The 4,875-nt window shown below is 49.0% G+C and overlaps 1 long non-coding RNA gene across 2 annotated transcripts in view; it reads left to right on the top strand.

The window, feature by feature from the left end:
• The window catches only part of LOC108502471, a 17,793-nt gene extending 13,372 nt beyond the window's left edge, over nucleotides 1–4,421 (top strand). Inside the window, exons 2-3 of one of the 2 annotated variants that reach the window (XR_001876491.1) lie at nucleotides 3,913–4,040; nucleotides 4,349–4,421. This is a non-coding gene — a long non-coding RNA (uncharacterized LOC108502471). The remainder of the gene's footprint in view (nucleotides 1–3,912; nucleotides 4,041–4,348) is intronic. The other variant, XR_001876492.1, reaches the window with a different exon arrangement.
• The last annotated feature ends 454 nt before the right edge of the window (nucleotides 4,422–4,875 follow it).

A 4,875-nucleotide genomic window follows, 5' to 3' on the forward strand; every position in this document is an offset into this window, starting at 1 on the left:
CCTGTTCCTCCATCCCTTGTCCCCAGTCCCTCTCCAGCTCTCTTGCAGTCTCCTTTCCTGGCAGCACATTCCTACTTTGGGAATCCTGCCCATTTAATCCATAATTCAGGGCAGAGGACCCTCTGTTTTCCAAGGAGTTCATCCACCAGCCTATTTTTTTATCTTCTTTCTCCTGGCTGTGTCTTTGTCCTCTATTTTTAATAGAGAAGATGTAAAAGATGTGAAGAAATCATGGGATCGGGGAATCTCAGAATCCCAGAATGGTTTGGGTTGGAAGGGACCTTTAAAACCCATCTTATTCCAAACACTTCCATGGGCAGGGACACCTCCCGCCAGCCCAGGTTGCTCCAACCTGGCCTTGGACACTTCCAGGGATCCAGGGGCAGCCACAGCTTCTCTGGGCAACCTGGGCCAGGGCCTCCCCACCCTCCTAGCCAGGAATTCCTTCCCAAGATCCCATCTCTCCCTGCCCTCTGGGTTTCCTTCATTTCCCTCTTTGGGTTGGGCAGATCCTTTGAGATTCTCTTATTTCTCTCCTTTGAGATTCCCTCATTTCTCCCCTTTGGGTTTCCCTCATTTCTCCCCTTTGTCTAGGGTTGTATATCTCCCAGAACTATTTTGCTGTAGGAAGATCTGAGGGTCTTCTCTGAACCTAAAACATCTCAAAAATTTAAAGATTTAAACATTTCAAAAGTGTAAAATTTAAATATTTCTGCTGCCTCGGCCTGAAGTCAGCACAAATATATCCACAAGTAATTCCAAGTCACCCCACCAGGATGTCACCTTTGGTAATTCCCAGCTCTGGGATGGCCTGGAAACCCCTTTTTGGGTGTCCCTGTGTGTAGAAGGGTGCATTATTCCCTGTCCCAGGAGTTTGGGAGCGGGTGGGGTGAGAGGAGGGGGGATTCCACTGTCACTGTGGAGCGACCGTGGCTGAAAGTGGAGCAGAAAACAAGAGGGGACTTTGCCACTGCACATGGCTGGGAATGTTTTCCTCCTGCCATTCCCATTTTCCTCCTGGCATTCCCATTTTCCTCCTGGCATTCCCAACCTTCACGTTGTCCCTATCTGCTCACAGCTCATAAAAGGAGCACCTGAGCACTGCCCTCATCCCAATCCTCCCCTTATCCATCCCAAATCCACACCTGCAGCAGAGGTGGGGGTTCCCCTCCCTAATTCCAGTCAATTGGAATAAATAATTTGCAATTGAGTTCCTGCTGCAATTCTGTGGATTTTAAACAATCTTAATTGTGTTCAGGGGAAAAAAAAAATTAAATCATTAATCTGTGGTTTGATCATGGCATTTAATCAGTTTGTAGCAATTAATTCCCAGTATTTCTACCATAATTATTATTAATTATAATTCATTCCAACCATTTCTTTAAAAACGGTTGGTTTTTTGTATGAATATACATGCACAGACCTGAAAACTGTTTCCTTCCTCTTTAAAACAAAGGAATATATATATTTTTTTGTATATTTATATATATATATATTCAGCAGACTGGCTGAGTGTCTCCAGGTTTGGGGATATGCTGAGTTTAGAACTGTCTGCAGTTCAGCTCCTCTGGGAACCAGGGGAGTGTGAATTCATCAGATGCCTCTGAGGCTTGTAAATGTGTCACCTTGTTTTCTAAAGCTTGTCTTACTGAAGCAAGAGCAGAGCAACAGCTGGGAAAATGCAACATTTCACTCCCAGGCAGATATTTAGAAGGAAAAACAGGGATTTCACTGGTGGTGTCACGTTAGCACTGGTCAATGTGGGACCATTGCTTAAGGTTTGTTTGAAAAAATACCTTTTTACTACAGAAATTCAACGTGGTGTCAAATCTGGAAACGGGCAAAGGAGGCACGAGAGGATTTTTGGCAACAAAAAACCCTGAAAGAAATTGGATTTTTTCCACAAACAGGCTGTGGCCAAAGCGATTCTCTCCTGGCTGATTCAGGAGCGTTTCAGGGAGATTGGGCTGGGAGGGAGCAGGAGCTGAAGTATTTTTGTTTTCTGTCTGTTTTGTGTAACTGAAGTACAAGTGGTTACCCTGGGAATGAGGGATCTGTCTTTTTTACTGAGCTATTAATCATCTTCCAGCTCTATGTCTAGAAACAGCAAAGGACAGAATCACTGAGCCTGCCTGGCTAAAATGGGCCTGTTGTGCTCTCTATTTTGGTCCAGAGGATTTCCAGCTGTAAATCTGGGCTTGTGCAACACTGGAAAAAAAAAGGCTTTTTTTTTTTTAGTACATTTAATGTGCTATTTTCCAAATGAATTGGAGCACCAGAGTTTGATGGTATGTGGGTGGCAGTGTCTTTCTACACCTGCATCAGGGATGAAAGGTGGGTTTAAATGGCTTCAAACTGGAAGAAAGTAGGTTTAGATGGGATATTGGGAAGGAATTCCTGGCTGGGAGGGTGAGGAGAGGCTGGGATGGAATTCCCAGAGAAGCTGTGGCTGCCCCTGGATCCCTGGAAGTGTCCAAAGCCAGGTTGGAGCAACCTGGGACAGTGGAAGGTGTCCCTGTCCATGGCAGGGGTGGCACTGGATGGGCTTTAAACGCCTTTCCAACCCAAACCATTCCAGGATTCCAGGATTCTGTGGCTCTGGTGCTGCCCAGAAGACAAAGCCCTTTAAAAGCAGGGAAGCAAATTCCCAAACTCTGCCCTGAGTTCCTGTCAGGTTGGTTTTGGCTTCCTAACCTGCTGCTCCACAGGGATCCCTTTACACCTCCTCGGGCATTTAAAGATCCCTAAAGTGACTGAAACTGCCCAAAGCCAGAATTTCCATGTCTTTTGTGGTTCCTTTGGGCTGCCAAAGATGTGGAAAAGACCTGTGACAGAACTGGCACTGCTGCCCAGCCTGGCTGAGTGCAGGGTCAGGGGATCAGCAGTGGCAGCTGAGCCTCAGGAGCTGCTCCTGGGCCTTCCCCAGGGAGTCATTCCACTTGTTTAAAGCCACTTTGCTGATCTTGAGGGAGGTTGGATCATAGAATCCTGGAATGGTTTGAGTGGGAAGGGAACTTAAAGCCCATCCAACCCCACCCCTGCCATGGGCAGGGACACCTTCCACTAGCCCAGGTCGCTCCAACCTGGCCTTGGACACTTCCAGGGATCCAGGGGCAGCCACAGCTTCTCTGGGCAACCTGGGCCAGGGCCCAGAAGGCAAAGCCCTTTGAAAGCAGGGAAGCAAATTCCCAAACTCTGCCCTGAGTTCCTGTCAGGTTGGTTTTGGCTCCCTGTCCTGCTGCTCCACAGGGATCCCTTTACACCTCCTCGAGCATTGAAAGATCCCTAAAGTGACCAAAACTGCCCAAAGCCAGAATTTCCACGTCTTTTGCGGTTCCTTTGGGCTGCCAGAGATGTGGAAAACAACTGTGACAGAACTGGCACTGCTGCCCAGCCTGGCTGAGTGGGGTTGAGATGAGGCAGCAGCTCTGCCCTGAGCTGTTCCTGCAGCGTTTGCAGCACTGCAGGTTCCTTGCCCTCAGAGTTTGCACCTCCTTCACCCTCTGTTTTCCTTCCAGCTGGGAAACAGGAGCGATTCCCGAGCTCTGGGCCTGGATCAGGGTGTTGTGCCGAGCTGGAAGCACAGCCAGGAGTTTGCTGGGAGCTGGGCTGGAACTGAGCCCCACCACAACCAGGCTCCTCCACAGGGCAGGGAGCTCCAGCAGCAGTGGATTCATAGAATTCCCTGAGCTGGAAGGGACTCACAGAATCAAATCCAACTCCAGGCCCTGCCCAGGACACCTCAGCAATCCCACCCTGTCCCTGGGAGCGTTGTCCAAACCCTCCTGGAGCTCTGGCAGGTTTGTAGGTTAAGGTGATTTGCCTCCCTGTTATCTCCTCGTTGATTTGGGGCTTTCTAGGACACGTTTACCTGCTCTCTTCTTCCTTAATTTCTTCTCCTGCCTGCTTTAGGTGTCCACCCTGCCATGGAGGAGCATCTTCACCTGCTGATGGATCAGAAAACTTGCAGAATCATTGACGTTGGAAAAGTCCAGCCAGCACCGATTCTTCCCCATGGTGCACATTAAAGACAAAATGATGTGAGTATAAAGATATGGATGAATTGTGGAATCCCTGAGGCTGGAAAAGCCCTCCCAGCCCATGGATCCCCCCTGTGCCCGATGCCCACCTTGTCCCCCAGCCCAGAGCACTGAGTGCCACGGCCAGGCCTTCCTGGGACACCTCCAGGGCTGGGCACTCCAAACCTCCCTGGGCAGCCCCTGCCAAGGCCTCACCACCCTTTCCAGGAGGAAATTCCTCCTCCTGTCCCACCTGAGCCTCCCCTTGATGCTTAATAGGTTGATCACCCAGTTCTCTGGACTCACTGACACCTTTTTGCCCCACACAGAAGCTGGTCTGAGATGTGTCAGACAAACCATATCATGTCTCACCTCCCCCGGTGAAACAGGATCTACACAAAGGTAAGGGCAGGAAAAGCAAAAATAATATGATTATTAGAATTCTGCAGGGCAAGTTGCATCTTTTTATCCTGACAAAAAAAAAAACAAAACAAAACACTGGGGCATTGTGAGACATGGAATTAATGGAGACAGCCCTGATTAAATGGGTGGCTGCTTCTCGTAGTAATAAAAGAATTTATGGAAGACCACAGCAGTTCAGCACAGATCAGCTCAAAATACATTCCGAGGCTAATCATGGAGCCTGAGAGCTGTGCAGAGAGTGCTGAATTAATCAGGGGCTCTGGACTATGAAGCACTGGGAAAGGGAGAAAAGAGAAAGGGCCTCGTGTCTGCTCAGTGAACTGCCTGGAGCTGAAACGGTGCCCAGGGACCCCTGGAACAGGAGTCAGCAAAAGGAGTGACCTTCATTAGCCAGGTGCTGACTGGGCACTTTCTGGGGCTGCTTTCAAATGGC

Source organism: Lepidothrix coronata, unplaced genomic scaffold (genome assembly GCF_001604755.1).
Source record: "Lepidothrix coronata isolate B3197 unplaced genomic scaffold, Lepidothrix_coronata-1.0 Scaffold119, whole genome shotgun sequence".
Taxonomy (NCBI): Eukaryota; Metazoa; Chordata; class Aves; order Passeriformes; family Pipridae; genus Lepidothrix; species Lepidothrix coronata.